Raw genomic sequence first — 20,561 nt, 5'->3', positions numbered from 1 at the left:
ATTTTAATACACACAAGTGAATTTGTCCCAATACTTTTGGTCCCCTAAAATGGGGGGTGACTATTTACAAAATGTGCTGTAATTTCTAAACGGTTCACCCGACATGTTTGGAAAAACCCTAAAATTAAAGCTGACAGTATGCACTTTAACCTCATAGTCATTGGGACTCCTGAGTGGCGCAGCGGTCTAAGGCACTGCATCTCAGTGTTTGAGGTATCACAATCAGCTGTGACTGGGAGTCCCATAGGGCGGCGCTCAATTGGCCCAGCATTGTTAGAGTTTGGCCGGAGGACGTCATTGTAAAATAAGAATTTGTTCTTAACTGACTTAATAAAGGTCAAATAAAATTATCCTGAGATAGCCATTGATCATGACTCTCGGTTACATTACATTACACATAAGAGTCATTGTAAGAAGGCATCTTCTATACAGGGGAGTTTGTTTTAAAGCCCCGACGATTGGTCTGAGCATTAACACACATGCTTGCAGTACTGTTTTGGAAGCATATGGACCTTATCTTTCACATCAGCGAGAAATAATTGTAATAATAATTTTATACGGAAGCAATACTGTTACAGAGAGTCAGTGGAAATAGTCTCTTAAGGTGCAGGTCAACAGCAGGTTGTGCAGGTCAACAGCTTTTCAACAGTCTTTTGGCCTGGTGGTGGATGCTCTGTTACAGTCTGCCAGACAGTCTGCCAGACGGTCGTGGCTGAAGTCCTTGGTGATCATCCGGGGGACAATGCAGCTGCCTTTACAGGCTGTGATGCAGCCAGACAGGATACTCTCAATGGTGCAACTGTAGAAGCTGGTGTCTTTCAGGACAAGGCTCTTGTGAAGATGGGCCGCTCCTTGTCTAGTATGGAAATAAGGGGGACAAGTTTGTAATAATGAGTATAAGATGTACAATTTCAAGCAGACTGGATGTCGAGATGGAACATTAAATGAATGGCGTTTAACCTTTACCTAACATCTTAGCTTACTCAGCACATTAGAACACACACACAATCAAGTGCATGTTTATTAAATATCATCTGCTTGCTATCTAGCCACAGTAACGTTTGTTAAGTCATTTAAAAGTATCTAACGTTAGCTAGCTGGGTGTGACAAAACATAGGCCTACTATGAAATCATACTTTATGATTTTAGCCAAATGTAGAAATATTGGGGCTGACAGAATATTTTGATGATGATGTGACAAACGATTTAGATAACCTGTCAAAACAGACTGCTAGCTACTGTTACTTTAAGTTGTTAGCCAACTGTACTAACGTGATGTAGCCTAATGCACTGATCTTACTTGCTAGTGTAGATATTAGATACTATGCTAGATATTCCAAACAAAAACAGCCAACAACTTTGCCTCCCAAGTGGCGCAGTGGTCTAAGACACTGCATCACAGTGCTAGCAGTGCCACAAGACATCCTGGTTCGAGTCCAGGCTCTGTTACAGCCGGCCGCGACCGGGAGACCCATGGGGTGTTGCACAATTGGCCCAGCATCGTTCGGGTTAGGGGTGGGTTTGGCCGGCCGGATGTCCTTGCCCCATCGCACTCTTGCAACTCCTGTGGTGGGCCGGGTGCATGCATGGTCGCCAGGTGTATGGGGTTCCCTCTGACCACATTGGTGCTTCTGGGTTAAGCGGGCAGTGTGGCTTGGCTGGGTTGTGTTTTGGAGGACGCACTGCTCTTGACCTTCGCCTCTCCTGAGTCTGTACGGGAGTTGCAGTGATGGGACAAGACTGTAACTACCAATTGGATACCATGAAATTGGGGAGAAAAAGGGGTACAAAACTATATACAGTATATAAAAAAAACTTTACACAAGCTACACAGGAGTGTCTCCATTGTCTTCTATTTACAGCAATAGCCATTTGCGTTCAAAACTATGGTGAAATATTGCGATGTGCCTGGCTTGACCTCAGTCGCAACTCAACAATCTACAGCAGTGGTTCCCAACCTTTTTTGGTTACTGTACCACCAAATACATTTTGCTCTGCCCCGAGTTCCCTTGAAGTACTCCCCCCATGTGCATTTTACCAGTAGGCCTATGGTCTCATGAGTCTTCTCAAGTACCCCCAGGGTACCCCTGGTTGGGAAACACTAATCTACAGTATGTGTTTTTATTTTTTTTGCCTGCACACTGCCCAAATTGCGGGCCCTTCTGACTAGGCAATGTGATTTAAAACCATCTACAGCTTATTTTTCTTTAAGAAGCTAATGATCTTCGGTGGCCAAATCATGCTTTCTGGTGTAGTAGCCTATTTTGAATGATTTTTAACATTTATTTCAGTTTTCAAAACAAATGGTCACTGGATTGATGCAAATAATCATGATTATGCCAGGCAGGCATAGGCTACTTTGTAGTTAGTTTTTAATTGCATTTCCATCCACCCGAAGATGGTTAGACTATCAATAGCATCGCTAACAGCTACACAAAATAGTAGACCTATAGGCCCTGCACACACAGAGACAGGGGCATTTCTGTGCCATTGTTTCCTCTTCAGGAAGTTGTTTTATTTTTGGTCAATTGCATAGTAATCACTGCTGGAATAAATCATAATAATAAAAAAATCTAAAAGCAAATTGTGAGCCAAAAACTAATGTGACCAGGTAAAAAAAGATTCACTGCCACCCTTGTGACCAATGTTTGTCGCACTGCCAAGTCCAACGGTCGCAAATTACTGTTTTGGTCTCTGCATGATGGTAGGGACTGTCCGTTACTGCTTATCACTTATTAACCATCATTAATTAATAACTGAAATATTGTGTAGTTGTGTATATTACACATTTGTTTTATTTGATGACTTTGTTATTTCATTCCAAGTCATCATTTCATTTCCGGTGAGCTGCTGCCTATGCTGTCTGACAAAATCACTATCTTAATAGTTACTCCCATTTGGAGGTAGTTTTATCTAAGTTCCCAGTTGTTTTGAACTCACTGAAGCCAAGTTCCGAGTTTCCAATTGTTTTGAACATGTCAGACGTCATGCTGGATTGACAGCATGGCCAATGTATTTTCATGATATCCAATTGGTTGTTACAATCTTGTCTCATCGCTACAACTTCCCTACGGACTCGGCAAAGGTCAAGAGCCAAGCCGCACTGCTACTTGGCACACTGCTTGCTTAACCCAGAAGCCGGCAGGTAGCCTAGTGGTTAGAGTAACCAAATTTCATGAAGCTTTCAACAAAACGTTGTTGTGCTGGCGTTGCTTCCAGAAGCAGTTTGGAACTCGGTAGTGAGTGTTGCAACAGAGGACAGACAATTTTTACCCACTATGCGCTTCAGCACTCGGCAGTCCCGTTCTGTGAGCTTGTGTGGCCTACCACTTCGAGGCTGATCCGTTGTTGCTCCTAGACGTTTCCACGTCACAATAACAGTACTTACAGTTGAATGGATCAGCTCTAGTAGGGCAGAAATTTGACAAATGTACCCGTTAGAAAGGTGCCACGTTAAAAGTCACTGAGCTCTTCAGTATGGCCATACTACTGCCAATGTTTGTCTATGGAGATTGCATGGCTGTGTGCTTCATTTTATACACATGTCAGCAAAGGGTGTGGCTGAAATAGCCGAATCCACTAATTTGAAAGGGTGTCCACATACTTTTGTGTATACAATACCAGTCAAAAGTTTGGACTCATTCAAGGGTATTTCTTTATTTTTATTATTTTCTACATTGTAGAATAATTTTAGTTATTTATTTTATTTCACCTTTTATTTAACCAGGTAGGCAAGTTGAGAACAAGTTCTCATTTACAATTGCGACCTGGCCAAGATAAAGCAAAGCAGTTCGACACATACACCGACACAGAGTTACACATGGAGTAAAACAAACATACAGTCAATAATACAGTATAAAGAAGTCTATATACGATGTGAGCAAATGAGGTGTGATAAGGTATGTAAAGGCAAAAAAAGGCCATGGTGGCAAAGTAAATACAATAAAGCAAGTAAAACACTGGAATGGTAGATTTGCAATGGAAGAATGTGCAAAGTAGAAATAAAAGGAGCAAAATTAATTAATTAATTAAATGCATTAGGGAAAGAGGTAGTTGTTTGGGCTAAATTATAGGTGGGCTATGTACAGGTGCAGTAATCTGTGAGCTGCTCTGACAGTTGGTGCTTAAAGCTAGTGAGGGAGATAAGTGTTTCCAGTTTCAGAGATTTTTGTAGTTCGTTCCAGTCATTGGCAGCAGAGAACTGGAAGGAGAGGCGGCCAAATAAAGAATTGGTTTTGGGGGTGACTAGAGAGATATACCTGCTGGAGCGTGTGCTACAGGTGGGAGATGCTATGGTGACCAGCGAGCTGAGATAAGGGGGGACTTTACCTAGCAGGGTCTTGTAGATGACATGGAGCCAGTGGGTTTGGCGACGAGTATGAAGCGAGGGCCAGCCAACGAGAGCGTACAGGTCGCAATGGTGGGTAGTATATGGGGCTTTGGTGACAAAACGGATTGCACTGTGATAGACTGCATCCAATTTGTTGAGTAGGGTATTGGAGGCTATTTTGTAAATGACATCGCCAAAGTCGAGGATTGGTAGGATGGTCCGTTTTACAAGGGTATGTTTGGCAGCATGAGTGAAGGATGCTTTGTTGCGAAATAGGAAGCCAATTCTAGATTTAACTTTGGATTGGAGATGTTTGATATGGGTCTGCAAGGAGAGTTTACAGTCTAACCAGACACCTAAGTATTTGTAGTTGTCCACGTATTTTAAGTCAGAGCCGTCCAGAGTAGTGATGTTGGACAGGCGGGCAGGTGCAGGTAGCGATCGGTTGAAGAGCATGCATTTAGTTTTACTTGTATTTAAGAGCAATTGGAGGCCACGGAAGGCGTTGAAGCTTGCCTGGAGGGTTGTTAACACAGTGTCCAAAGAAGTGCCAGAATTATACAGAATGGTGTCGTCTGCGTAGAGGTGGATCAGAGACTCACCAGCAGCAAGAGCGACCTCATTGATGTATACAGAGAAGAGAGTCGTTCCAAGAATTGAACCCTGTGGCACCCCCATAGAGACTGCCAGAGGTCCGGACAGCAGACCCTCCGATTTGACACACTGAACTCTATCAGAGAAGTAGTTGGTGAACCAGGCGAGGCAATCATTTGAGAAACCAAGGCTGTCGAGTCTGCCGATGAGGATGTGGTGATTGACAGAGTCGAAAGCCTTGGCCAGATCAATGAATACGGCTGCACAGTAATGTTTCTTATCGATGGCGGTTAAGATATCGTTTAGGACCTTGAGCGTGGCTGAGGTGCACCCATGACCAGCTCTGAAACCAGATTGCATAGCAGAGAAGGTATGGTGAGATTCGAAATGGTCGGTAATCTGTTTGTTGACTTGGCTTTCGAAGACCTTAGAAAGGCATGGTAGGATAGATATAGGTCTGTAGCAGTTTGGGTCAAGAGTGTCCCCCCCTTTGAAGAGGGGGATGACCGCAGCTGCTTTCCAATCTTTGGGAATCTCAGACGACACGAAAGAGAGGTTGAACAGGCTAGTAATAGGGGTGGCAACAATTTCGGCAGATAATTTTAGAAAGAAAGGGTCCAGATTGCCTAGCCCGGCTGATTTGTAGGGGTCCAGATTTTGCAGCTCTTTCAGAACATCAGCTGAACGGATTTGGGAGAAGGAGAAATGGGGAAGGCTTGGGCGAGTTGCTGTGGGGGTTGCAGTGCTGTTGACCGGGGTAGGAGTAGCCAGGTGGAAAGCATGGCCAGCCGTAGAAAAATGCTTATTGAAATTCTCAATGATGGTGGATTTATCAGTGGTGACAGTGTTTCCTATCTTCAGTGCAGTGGGCAGCTGGGAGGAGGTGTTCTTATTCTCCATGGACTTTACAGTGTCCCAGAACTTTTTTGAGTTAGTGTTGCAGGAAGCAAATTTCTGCTTGAAAAAGCTAGCCTTGGCTTTTCTAACTGCCTGTGTATAATGGTTTCTAGCTTCCCTGAACAGCTGCATCTCACAGGGGCTGTTCGATGCTAATGCAGAACGCCATAGGATGTTTTTGTGTTGGTTAAGGGCAGTCAGGTCTGGCGAGAACCAAGGGCTATATCTGTTCCTGGTTCTACATTTCTTGAATGGGGCATGTTTATTTAAGATGGTTAGGAAGGCATTTAAAAAAAATATCCAGGAATCCTCTACTGACGGGATGAGATCAATATCCTTCCAGGATACCCCGGGCAGGTCGATTAGAAAGGCCTGCTCGCTGAAGTGTTTCAGGGAGCGTTTGACAGTGATGAGTGGAGGTCGTTTGACCGCTAACCCATTACGGATGCAGGCAATGAGGCAGTGATCGCTGAGATCTTGGTTGAAGACAGCAGAGGTGTATTTAGAGGGCAAGTTGGTTAGGATGATATCTATGAGGGTGCCCGTGTTTAAGGCTTTGGGGAGGTACCTGGTAGGTTCATTGATAATTTGTGTGAGATTTAGGGCATCAAGTTTAGATTGTAGGATGGCTGGGGTGTTAAGCATGTTCCAGTTTAGGTCGCCTAGCAGCACGAGCTCTGAAGATAGATGGGGGGCAATCAGTTCACATATGGTGTCCAGAGCACAGCTGGGGGCAGAGGGTGGTCTATAGCAGGCGGCAACGGTGAGAGACTTGTTTTTAGAGAGGTGGATTTTTAAAAGTAGAAGTTCAAATTGTTTGGGTACAGACCTGGATAGTTGGACAGAACTCTGCAGGCTATCTTTGCAGTAGATTGCAACACCGCCCCCTTTCGCAGTTCTATCTTGTCTGAAAATGTTGTAGTTTGGGATTAAAATTTCAGAATTTTTGGTGGTCTTCCTAAACCAGGATTCAGACACAGCTAGAACATCCGGGTTGGCAGAGTGTGCTAAAGCAGTGAATAGAACAAACTTAGGGAGGAGGCTTCTAATGTTAACATGCATGAAACCAAGGCTATTACGGTTACAGAAGTCGTCAAAAGAGAGCGCCTGGGGAATAGGAATGGAGCTAGGCACTGCAGGGCCTGGATTAACCTCTACATCGCCTTAGGAACAGAGGAGGAGTACAATAAGGGTACGGCTAAAAGCAATAAGAATTGGTCGTCTAGAACGTCTGGAACAGAGAGTAAAAGGAGGTTTCTGGGGGCGATAAAATAGCATCAAGGTATAATGTACAGACAAAGGTATGGTAGGATGTGAATACAGTGGAGGTAAACCTAGGTATTGATTGATGAAGAGAGAGATATTGTCTCTAGAAACATCATTGAAACCAGGAGATGTCATTGCATGTGTGGGTGGTGGAACTAATAGGTTGGATACGGTATAGTGAGCAGGACTAGAGGCTCTACAGGGAAATAAGCCAATAAACACTAACCAGAACAGCAATGGACAAGGCATATTGACATTAAGGAGAGGCATGCTTAGTCGAGTGATCAAAAGGGTCCAGTGAGTAGAGAGGTTGGTTGGGGGTCACGGCGATTTAGACAGCTAGCCAGGCCATCGGTAGCAAGCTAGCATAGGATGGAGGCCTGTTATTAGCCACCTCTTGCGTTCCGTTAGTAGATTAGTGGGGTTCCGTGTGGTAGAGGGGATTAATCCAAATCACACAACAACAAAAAAACAATAGATATAGTGATAGAGGCCCAAGAAGAAAAAAATAAAATAAATAAATTCTCCGATTGTCTATTCAGACAGCAGCCGATAAGACAGCTAACGGTTAGCGGGCCGCAGATGGGCGTTCAGCTAACGTCGCGACGGAGGAGCCAGCCGGATAACTCCTTCGGGTAGATAACGTCGGCAGTCCAGTTGTGAAGGCCCGGTGGGGCTCCGCGTAGGCAGTAAAACTGGTCCGGATAGGTGATTGTAGCCCAGTAGTGATTGATGGAACTCTTCAACTGGCTAGCTCCGGAATAATTGATGTTTGCTCCGGAATCGACGAAAGCTGATAGTCACACGGATAGCAGCTAGCTAGCTGTGAGATCCAGGTATGAATGTCCAGAGTTAGCGGTTGAAATCCAGGGACATGGAGAGAAAAATTGGTCCGGTATGTTCCGTTCCGAGCCGCGCTGCGCCGTACAAAACTGGCGATAGATTTTCGAGCTAAAGGATAGCTGATGACCACAAACCGTGGTTAGCTGAATACTAACGATTAGCCAGTAAAGAAGCTAACTAGCTTCTGATTAGCTTCTGATTAGCTTCTGGGTTAGCTTCTGGCTAGCTCCTGGTTAGCTTCTGGCTAGCTCCTGGTTAGCTTCTGGCTAGTTTCTGTATAGCTTCTTGGAGGATTACAGATCTGAGGTAAATAATACTTTTTTTTTATAAATATAAATTGGTGAGGCGGGTTGCAGGAGAGTGTTTTGAAGATGAGTTTATGGAAAAAAATTTAAAAATATATAAAAAGGTATGTGAAAAAACACTAGGCTACTTGAGCTGATGCCCAGTGGACCTGCAGTCTATGTTATATAGCCTTCAAACACCGCTTCCAGCTTCCCCCTGACGGCGATTCAAAATATTCAATTTATTCATTATTGCTCCTGCTGCAGGATAATTTTCCTCCTGCGGCGAAATGGGTCAGATTAAGAACTGACATCTGTAATGTAGTGAACGGCGAGCCAGGGAAGCAAACCCTAGTCTCCGGCGTGATCCTGGTTTCCCTACGCATCGCGCCAATAGGGTTAACTCACTTTGTGGGAATTGTATTGTGGCTCATATAGCGAGGGTCGCTACACTGGCCCTCAGAACGGGAAGGCATATCCCCATGTTTTGACTTACTTCACATGTCCAGGCTCTGCATTCTGATTGCCTCACAGCAGGGCTGCGAATCCCGGGTCTTCGGTGTGAAAGCAAACACCCTACGCATCGGGCCAATAGGGTAAACCCACATAGGAATTGTTACGTGGCTCATATAGCGAGGATCACTACAATCGTAATACTATACTATACTGCAGGTAGTATGTATTACGGATTCAGTATTAATTGTTTATAAAGTGTCCACACTATAACAATGTCCTTGGAAATAATTGCGATAATAGTAATAAATAGCCTAATTTTAGAAGCAATTTGTCAAAGCTCAGTCTATTAGAACCCATTAAGTTTGTCCTCACTTGACCCTCTCCTGGTACAAACTATTATATTCTGGCATAGTGGGAATGCTCCTGTAAAAAAATTATCTAGTTTCTGTTGCAATCAAAAGATCAGGTTCCTCATGACAGATAATTGCTGACCTCCAGACAACATGATGATTCTAGCCTGTGGAGGGTGATTTTAAGACCACATAAACCTTAATTGCGAAACAGGGTGTTTCAGTGTTTTAATCAGAGATTTGGTAATAGTAAATTTAGTATAGTGTAATTTATGTTTTATCAGCATTTAAACCATTTTGCTAAATCTATCCACCTGGTCCTAGTTGGACAAGCATCAACAGCTTTAAAAATACATAAAATAACTTTAAATAGACATATAATAGTGGTGGCGGTAATCCGTGCATGCAAAGCAGGAACTGACTATGGGGCAAATCCTAACTTCCACTTTCAGGGTATGATGATGACTTTGTTACCATGAGGACATTTTGTCTGCTCAACAATTTGTTGCTTTTTACATGAATAAGATTGCACAAAAAAATAATGTATTATGTAGCCATAGGCAGCATATTAGGATTTAATTCAAAATAGGTATGACATTCTGCTGACAGGGACATTTAGGTTAGTCACAATGGCATTGCCTTTCTTCACGGGACTCGTAGGTTGGTGTGATGCACCTGAATGGCACACAGGCTATTTTTATATACCTATTCACAATCGTATGTATTTTGTTCAAGTCAAATAAAAATGTATTTGTCACATACACGTGTTTAGCAGATGTTATTGCGGGTGTAGTGAAATGCTTGTGCAGTAATATCTAACAATTTCACAACAATAGACACAAATCTAAGGTAAAGGAATAGAATTAAGAATATATAAATATTTGGGTGAGCAGTGTCAGAGCGGCATAGACTAAGATACAGTAAAATAGGATAGAATACAGTATATACATATGAGATGAGTGGAGGGCTGGTAGTTTGCCCCTGGTGATGCGTTGGGCAGACCGCACCACCCTCTGGAGAGCCCTGCGGTTACAGGCGGTTCAGTTGCCGTACCAGGCGGTAATGCAGCCCAACAGGATGCTCTCATTGTGCATCTGTAAAGGTTTGTGAGGGTTTTAGGTGTCAAGACAAATTTCTTCAGTCTTACCACACTGTCTGTGTGAGTGGACCATTTCAGTTTGTCAGGGTAGCCTAGTGGTTAGAGCAAATCCCAGAGCTGACAAGGTACAAAATCTGTCGTTCTGCCCCTGAACAGGCAGTTAACCCACTGTTCCTAGGCCGTCATTGAAAATAAGAATTTGTTCTTAACTGACTTGCCTAGTAAAATAAAGGTAAAATAAATAAATAAAATGTGTACGCCTAGAAACTTGAAGCTTTCCACCTTCTCCACTGCGGTCCTGTGGATAGGGGGGTGCTCCCTCTGCTGTTTCCTGAAGTCCACGATCAGCTCCTTAGTTGTGTTGACATTGGGTGAGACGTTATTTTCTTGGCACCACACTCCCAGGGCCCTCATCTCCTCCCTGTAAGCTATCTCATCATTGTTGGTAATCAGGTAATTTGTCATCTGGAAACTTGAGGATTTTGTTGATAGAACTTCGGGAGCGTTTTACATAATTTGCTGTAATTTTTTGTAAATTGTATTAGGGGTAGGATTCCAAGACAGTTAATTGTTTATGGCTTTGTCCAAGTAGCCTACAGTACCTACACTTATGAATTGATGTCAATGTGATTTAAAGGGGCAATGTGATTTAAAGGGGCAATCTGCGAATGGTTCTAACATTTTTGGACTTTTAAATTAATGATATACAGTATAGGCCTTCCCATTAATTCTTAAATAATAAAACATAGCTTAGTTCAGCTGTCGTACCACGTCATATTGGCCTAAGCTTGTTTTACTTGTAAAACTCTATTGTTTGTAAATAACGTCAATGTAAACAAACACTGGCTGTGTATAACCTCAAACATGGTTAACACAATAATGTTTAGGTTATGGATGGTCAGTCCTTGCACCCAAAGATCTGTCTATGAATTTGAGTGTGCTTACATTTCTCCAGCCCTATCCATCCCTCAGCTGTTTACCAAAACAGTGGCCAAGTGTCAGCTTAGTTTGTTTGACATTCAGATTTCCCCTTTAAATGGAAGTTAGGGTTGCCACTAACTTCCTGTTTCTAATTATGTGGGCTAAAAGATTGCATAGTGTATACAGTTGTAGCTGCATAGTGTATCCTACAGTTGTAGCAACAGGCCTACATTCTGCAGTCTTGTAGGCATGGCAACTGTAGAGACTTTTTGTCCATATTATGAGTAATAGACCATGGTAGGGACAAATATAGTTTATTAGATATGCAATACTTCGGATTTTCCCGGGGCACACATGTAGGGCACATGCACTATCAAGGCAACCGAGAAGTGTAGGTGGTACCATAACTGTATAAATTCGGATGCATTACATAAAAAAGTAATTTCGCTACTTTAGTCTTTATAGTTGTGTTCTGATATGGAGACGTGCACGCTGAATAGCAATATCCCCCAAGACGCAGTGATTTCAATATTGCAGCAAGAGTCCATTCTTGTCTTGCTTAAACACTGTCAAGAGATGAGGCGACATGAGAGTCTCTTGCGTTTTTTTCACTGTATTCTTGGTTCTGGGTTGTGCAGCTGTATTTTTCTTTACGCAACATGTGATCAGAGACGGTAATCAGAAGGTAAGCATTGCAGGGGAATCCAGATGCTTGGGTGCTTTGGCATTGGTTTAAGTTTAATTCACTTCTGTCGATCACCATTAATTGATAACTCGTCTCTGTGTTTTGTGTATATTTCACAGGTATGATATGTGTTCCAGATAGCACAGGTCTGACAGCAAGCATGTGCTGATGATTTTGTTTTCCTTTTTTTCAACCAGATCGTCAAGGACAGAATCTGAAGAAGCCAAACGCTCACCTGACAAGTAGGTTAATTTAATTTGGTTTGCATGTACTGTAGGTATTTGCAACTTAGCTACAATGTATTTATTGATGATTAATACCAGTTCTTCTTTTATATAATTTTATTCTCGTGAAGAGAATGATGCCCTCATCTTGCAGAAACCACATGCTTTTTGGATTTCACTGTTCTTCACTTGCCTAATCTAACTTCCTACTGAGTTTGCTAATATGGTGTGCCTAGTGTATGTCTGTGGTAATATTGTGTGAGAGCCTCTGTCAGGAAGGTTGTGTTTTTAAAAAATTAAGTGTGTATATATTTTCTCTGACCCTCTCCATCTTCTCCTACCTCCAGCATCAACAAACTGCAGCAACTCAGTGCCTGCAGACTACATCCAATGGGAACACCAGGAAATCGGCTTGGTGCACATGCAGGATTTCACCTATGACTAGAAGAGGCACTCTCTGGTTGTTCCTCGGGAAGGCCAATACTTTGTCTACGTGGGGATCAACTTTAGAATGCCGGATAAGGTCGAGGTATCTAGAGATGTCCAATTTCTTAGCCTGAAAGTCCTGAGATACTCCAAGAACTACAAAGATTATAACCCTATCATTGATAGTTTACCAGACAATGGGAGAAGAGAGAGAAGGACAGTGTACACAGGACAGGTGGTCACTCTGGATGAAGGGGACTTCCTGTGGGTGTCGATTGATAAAGACAACTATGAACTGATTGACTGTGCGGCAGAGACCACCATGTATATTGGTGCTTTTCTCCTCTAGACAAGGAGAACGTGTCTATGCCAAAAATATGCCGTTTGTGAGGAATTTTATTTTATTTCCATGCATACTTTTAGTAAGATTAGTGCATGTATGTTCCAAGGCACATTTTGAAATCCTTGTGGGTTTAGGGATACAATACACCTGTAACATGCAGGTATTAGTTTGTAAGGTATTTCCATATGACAAAGCTAAATGTTACAATTCATTTATTAATACATTGCTTTCATAGTATGTACCGTTTGCTACACATGTCCCTTCTTTATCAAGATGAATTGTATTGTTGTTCAATATTAAATACTGTATTATGGCTTTATCAAGTGTGGAGTGTATTCAAATCCTAACTAGAGATACAAGCACATCTCAAACTTTTACTTAACTCTTAAATGCAAATTTTGTGCAAGGGTCAATGTAGGATTTCACCTGTAGGCTACAGCTACACAGAGACATATGAAGATGTATGAAAATGCACGGGTATTCATTTTCCTTTTTGGTCCATTAAAAGCTTAATTCCAGTCAACTATTGTTACATGCCCAAAAGATTGATATACTGTGCGTTCTCTGTTGTCCATCACCTGTTAACGGATTACTTCCATAGAAAACCCATTGGCTGTAAGCAGTCTTACCTTAGAGGGTAATATATAGGGTAAGGAAACCAATATGTATTTTTGTAATTGGGGTGATGTATCCCTTTAAATATACTGTGTGTTACGAAATCAAAGTTTCATATTGACTTTTCAGTGAATAAAGTATTACATTTTTTTCAACAATCTTATTTGGGGTATGGGATAATTCCTTGAATGAAAACAGAAACCAAAGACAAAGCAGTGAAAGTTGGATATATGGCAACTAAACTATCCCTGTGCATGGAAGCCTAAGGGTGAATCCTGACCTGTGTAACGAGTGCCTTGAGAGTCCGTAAGCAAGGTCATGGAGTGAGTGTTTTTAATAAATTAAATTAACACGAAAACACAAACAACGCACCAAAAACACCTGAGGCAAGAACCAAGGGGAGTGACAGATATAGGGATGATAATCAAGGAGCTGATGGAGTCCAGGTGAGTGTCATGGGGTGCAGGTGCGCGAGACGATGGTGACAGGTGTGCCGGATAATCAGCAGCCTGATGACCTATAGAACAGAGAGAGTATATGGGACAGTACCCCCTCCGAAGCTCAGCTTCAGCCGCAGGACGCAATCAAAGGGGACAAACCCAGGGATCAGGAGCAGACTGGTCACCCCCTGCTGATGCGAGAGAACTGGGGAATGGGGAACCAATTATTTGTCTCCACAATGTCTGTGCGCCAGTCACTCCCTCCTTTGGCCTTGGGGAAAAGAAAAGATGTGTGGGGTAGTGTCTGGAACCATTGTATGTCATCTCTGATGTTGAACCTATCCTGGGGTAGTGTATGACCTAGAGGCTCACTCCCCTCAGTGAGCTTGTCCAGGTGTGTGGTCAAGAAGAGGTTTTACTTGAGATGGGAGTATCTGGAGTTTACTATTTTTATTTTTTACCTAACCAGGCAAGTCAGTTAAGAACAAATTCTTATTTTCAATGACGGTTCAGGGGCAGAATGACAGATTTGTACCATGTCAGCTCGGGGATTTGAACGCTCTAACCACTAGGCTACACTGCCATCCCAATTGATCTATGCCATAGAATGAATTGGTGTTTCTGTGCTATGAAGTACCAGGAACGAGATCGGAGCCTCGTCTTAGGGGCCAGACTGAACAATTAGGGGCCAGACTGAACAAAGTCTTCATAGCAAATGCTATCTGGCTGCAGGATACTCCTTTCTCATATATCAACTTTCACCTTGTGACTCATTCCATACGTCTGTTGTTTGTCATGAAGACTAAAAAGGATGTATCTTTTCTATAAAATATATTTGTATTCTTCGTATGTCAGAGCTACTCGCCACAACACTTGGAAGTGTTGAGCCGACCAGCCTCATCATTATATAAGCAATTGCTCTATGCTTTCCTAATTAACAAGTTTTGAATCAAATAATAATGATTGACCTTGTCTCTCCTCATTATTGATTAGAATTTCCACGACACTCGCTTGAGGCAAGATGAGCTGTCATCTTGGTATATTGGACTATTCTACTTATCTAACTAGCAACCATAAGCAGTACGAGCCCAGCTGACGCACTGCCAGGTGCTCTCACTGAAACTAAATGAGGAATCATCTGGTGGGTCTACATTTAAATACAGTGCCTTTAGTAAGTATTCACAACCCTTAACTTTTTCCACATTTTGTTGCATTACAAAGTGGGAATAAAATTGATTGAAGGGTCATTTTTTGTCATCGGCCCTACACAAAATGCTCTACCAAAGTTAACATTTATGGAAAACGTATGAAAAATAAAACAGTAATATATCTTGATTAGATTAGATTAGAGTATTCAACCCCCTTAGTCAATACATGTTAGATACCCCTTTGGCAGCGATTACTGTCCTGCTGAAAGGTGAATTAGTCTCCCAGTGTCTGTTGGAGAGCAGGCTGAACCAGGTTTTCCTACAGGATTTTGCTTGTATTCCATTTATTTTTATCCTAAAAAAACATCCTAGTCCTTGCCGATGACAAGCATACCTGTAACATAATGCAGCCACCACCATGCTTGAAAATATGAAGAGGGGTACTCAGTGATGGGTTGGATTTGCCCCAAACAACACTTTGTATTCAGGACAAAAAGTTAATTTCTTTGCCAAATTTTTGGCTGTATAACTTAAGTGCCTTGTCACAAATAGGATGCATGTTTTGGAATATGTTTTGTTCTGTACAGTCTTCCTTCTTTTCACTCTGTCATTTGGGTTAGTATTGGGGAGTAACTACAATGTTGTTGATCCATCCTCAGTTTTCTCCTGTCACAGCCATTAAACCCTGTAACTGTTTTGAAATTACCTATGGCCATGGTGAAATCCCTGAGCGGTTTCTTTCCTCTCGGCAACTGAGTTAGGAGGGACGTCTGTATCTTTGTCGTGACTGTATGTATTGATACACCATCCAAAGCCAAATTAATTATTCAGTGCCTGCATTTTCTTAGTACTCCTGAACTTATTTAGACTTGCCATAACAAACGGGTTGAAAACTTATTGGCTCAAGACATTTCAGCTTTTCATTTTATATTCATTTGTAATTATTGTGTGTAGATCAGTGACACAATATTGAATTTGAATCCATTTTAAATTCAGGCTGTAACACAACAAATTGTGGGAAAAATAAAGGGGTGTGAAAACTTCTTACAGAAAAACTATTACAAAATCTCCTTCTCTAACACGCAACCTTAAGCCATATGACCCAGCCAACCACGTGTAGCTATATGCAATGTACTTTATATCAAATAGCCAGCAGTGGTCAACATGTAGGCTATTGACCACGGCTGACGTCATCATATCAAACTTCAGGCATGGTACTGAAACTGTTAGATGTGTATTTCTCAGTTTCTCTCTCTCTGTGTTGGCTGTAATGATTGGTACTATCGGGGGCAGTCAGGATGCAAAGAATTAACATCTCAACAGTACTACATACTGTACATACAGTACTACATACCCTCTGTCCCGCCCCTCCCTTCCAATAACTGTTTATGAAGCTCCCCCCCACCACTCACTCAGCAACAGCAGCCTGTCTCACTGTCTGATAGTAAGCAGCAGCAGGTCACAGTAAAATGAATAGATAAGAGAAATGCCATGGCAACCACGGTGCAATTTAGAAGTAGCCCAAGAACCCGCAACCAATATATTTTCACCCGCGACGTCGTTTTCAAAGGGCAGGAAAACCAAGAACATGGCAACCCTGCCTCTATCCGCTTCACCACTGTAGGCTACTGTCAGAGAACCGTAGTTTGAGGGTTGTCTAATTGGTCATTTTTAAAAATAGAATGAAACGCAGCCTAGCGGGATCATTGACAGCTGCATTCAAGGACACAAATAAAAAATGATTTCTGCTACTAAGATCAGTAAAATGTAGGCTAAACCGACAACGGAGTGAAGAGCAGAAATCTTAACTAGCAAGGTTCCAGCAGGGCGGGGAGAATTCTGGGCACAACACCTTACAACTCTGTATCACAGAGATTTAATAATTTAAGTATCGGCCACACGGCCTTCATCAGAGCTTTTGTGATTTTTTTAAAATGTGCAACCTGGCCCCACCCACATCCGTTCTACACATCGAAGGGGGTTGGGGGCAAAGGAAAAACAAATAAGTGCTACCAAATATAACAATATGCATTTCATAAATATTACAAAAGTGTATTTATAAGGCGTATCTGTAATGCCCGGGGTGTAGTGGAAGAAGGAGTCAGAATATTTCCCATTTACCAAGATGACAGCTCATCTTGCCTCATCGAGGCTACACATAGTATTCACACATAGGCCTAGTAGACAATCATATAATGTTAGAATGCCCTTCACTGGTCTATTGAGAGCTCCTAAACGACAATGAGTTTACCATGCCTGAAGTTTCACAAAAAAATACAGTTTTATATCTTTATGTTTGAAGCCTGAAATGTGGCAAAAGGTCGCAAAGTTCAAGGGGGCCGAATACTTTCGCAAAGGCACTGTATATTAAACATAAGAATGAGTGTGAGTTTGTGTCACAACCCGGCTCGTGGAAAGTAACAAAGAGTTCTTATAGGACCAGGGCACAAATAATAATATAATAATAATCAATCATTTTGCTGTTTTATTTAACCATCTTACATATAAAACCTTGTTTGTTCATCAAAAAGGGTGAATAACAGGTTAATGAGAAGGGTGTGCTTGAAAGGATGCACTTAACTCTGCAATGTTGGGTTGTATTGGAGAGAGTCTCAGTCTTGAATCATTTTCCACACACAGTCTGTGCCTGTATTTAGTTTTCATGCTAGTGAGGGCCGAGAATCCACTCTCACATAGGTACGTGGTTGCAAAGGGTATCAGTGTCTTAACAGCGCAATTTGCCAAGGCAAGAAACTCTGAGCGCATCCCAATCCAGAAATCTGGTAGTGGCTTCTGATTAAATTCAGTTTTCACAGAACCATTTGTTTCAATTTCGATGAGGCTCTCATGTTCAGATATTGGTAAGTGGACTGGAGGCAGGGAATGACAGGGATAACGAATCCAGTTGTTTGTGTCATCTGTTTCGGGAAAGTACCTGCATAATTGCGCACTCAGGTGCTTCGCTGTATCACATTTGACATTGTCCCTAAGCTTGAGTTCATTTGCACACAAATCATACAATGATGGAAAGACCTGTGTGTTGTCCTTGTTAATACAGACAGAGAAGAGCTCCAACTTTTTAATCATAGCCTCAATTTTGTCCCGCACATTGAAAATAGTTGCGGAGAGAATCTGTAATCCTAGATTCAGATAATTCAGGGGAGAAAAAACATCACCCAGATAGGCCAGTCGTGTGAGAAACTCGCCATCATGCATACGATCAGTGAAAATGATGGTCAGTAAAGAACTTTAAGCTCGTCTCTCAATTCTAAAAAGCGTGTCATTACTTTGCCCATTGATAACCAGCGCACTTCTGTATGTTGTTAAAGCACTACATGGTCGCTGCCCATATCTTTGCGTAATGCAGAAAATACACAAGAGTTCAGGGGCCTTGCTTTAACAAAGTAAACCATTTTCACTCTAGTGTCCAAATGTCTTTCAAGCTGTCAGGCGTTCCCTTGGCAGCAAGAGCCTCTCGGTGGATGCTGCAGTGTCCGCAAGTGGCGTTGTGAGCTACAGCTTGCACGCGCGTTACCACTATTTCTCCCTGTCATGGCTTTTACGCCATCAATACAGATCGCAACACATCTTGACCACCAAAGTCCATTTGATGTCACAAAGCTGTTCAGTACTCTAACCACGCTCTAACCACTAGGCTACCTGCTGGATACTAGTCCAACGCTCTAACCACCAGGCTACCTGCTGGATACTAGTCCAACGCTCTAACCACCAGGCTACCTGCTGGTTACTAGTCCAACGCTCTAACCACTAGGCTACCTGCTGGTTACTAGTCCAACGCTCTAACCACTAGGCTACCTGCTGGTTACTAGTCCAACGCTCTAACCACTAGGCTACCTGCTGGTTACTAGTCCAACGCTCTAACCACTAGGCTACCTGCTGGTTACTAGTCCAACGCTCTAACCACTAGGCTACCTGCTGGTTACTAGTCCAACGCTCTAACCACTAGGCTAGGTTAGAGGATGCCACTGTCACATGCACACCTCGGCAGCCGAGAACAACCATGAATTATGGAGTAGGGCTTAACCAGATTTAACTGCGAGAAATACCTAAACGAATAATGTTTGACCTGACAGTTTTTGTTTGGTGTTTGCAACGTTATTTGGACGGGCGACCCGTTATTTGGGAAGGACGACCCATTAGAATTCCTTTAGCTTCAGAATAAAATAGGTCTAATTAAAGCATACGCACTTTATCGGTCAGAGCATGACAAAAACAATTATTCATGGAATTTCAAATAATATATACATGTAAATGATAAATACATGCAATGCACGGGTGAAGACGCCTGCGTCAGAAGAAAGCTTTTTGAGATTGAAATCCATCGTATCAGTGTGTGCACAGCTACATTGGCTTGTTTGTGTCCAATGCAAAGGGAATCCTCTCGCGATGATGTAGTATACAAACCCAGGACTAGCCTCTAAATAGATTGGCTTTTTCTCAGAAATCTACAATTTATCTTCTTAAATTTAGATTTTAAACCTAACCTTAATCACACTGCTAACCTTACGACTAACCCTAACCATAAATTAAGACCAAAATGCACATTTTTGTTTTCATACATTTTTACAATAGGCTTTAACCAATTTTCACTTTGTGGCTGTGCTATCATGTATAAAAATGCTGACAATGCACCCATCCACAGGAAATGAGTGGTCACTGAATGGTTTGATGAGCATAAAAACGATGTAAACCATATGCCATGGCCATTTCAGTTGCATGAGCTCAACCCAATTGAACACTTATGGGAGATTCTGGAGCGGCACCTGAGCCAGCGTTTTCCACCACCATCAACAAAACACCAAATGAGTTTCTCATGGAAGAATGGCGTTGCATCTCTCCAATAGAGTTCCAGACACAGTTCCCAAGGGGTCCCCCAGCAGAACTTGTTTTTTTGCATTGGATGCATCTCAATCAACCGCACCCACCTATATCGCACTTCTGCATCTGTGGTGAAAGGTGACAGAGCTGGAGCGGTGTTTGTCAGACCATGAGACATCCTGAAAATGATTCTTCTCACAAAAACTGTTCAGCCTACAAACAATTATGGAAAGATGAGACGATGGGGTTCTCCGTTTTTTTCTCTACGACCCCCACAAGTGTCTTGGGACTCGTCTGAAGTCGGGTACAGCCGATCTGCCAACTTCTAGCTGTAGAGTCCACACAGTTTGAGCTACACACTAATATGACCCTTCTGTGGAGAGGTGAGACTCTCACGAACACGTACATGCCGGTTGATTGCGCCACAGGCCTCACAAGGTACCCCGATACCAGTTGAAAATATGAATGGAAATACAGTATATTTTGAGACAGTTTAGTCGCAAAAAATAAGGGGTTGTACAAAACATGTACAAAAAAAAATAAAAATCCTGATCTTTCTTATATCTCTCAGATATAGGACAGACAATTCGGGACAAACTTCCTTTAGATTTTTTTGTGAGGACTATTTGTTGTTCCATGTAAGGGAATCTGTTATTCAATGCATTTATATGGGCTAATTGCAGTAAGGCCAAATGAATAGCTACATTATTAAAACAATTCCGTATAGCTTAGCAGAACCCCCACTGCCCCGGCTTAGACTGTTTAGACTGAACCCGACTTATAGAATCGATGCCAAGGTGC

This window comes from Oncorhynchus clarkii, chromosome 29 (assembly GCF_045791955.1).
Source record: "Oncorhynchus clarkii lewisi isolate Uvic-CL-2024 chromosome 29, UVic_Ocla_1.0, whole genome shotgun sequence".
NCBI classification, from domain to species: domain Eukaryota; kingdom Metazoa; phylum Chordata; class Actinopteri; order Salmoniformes; family Salmonidae; genus Oncorhynchus; species Oncorhynchus clarkii.
Note: the sequence above shows the minus strand (reverse complement) of the source record.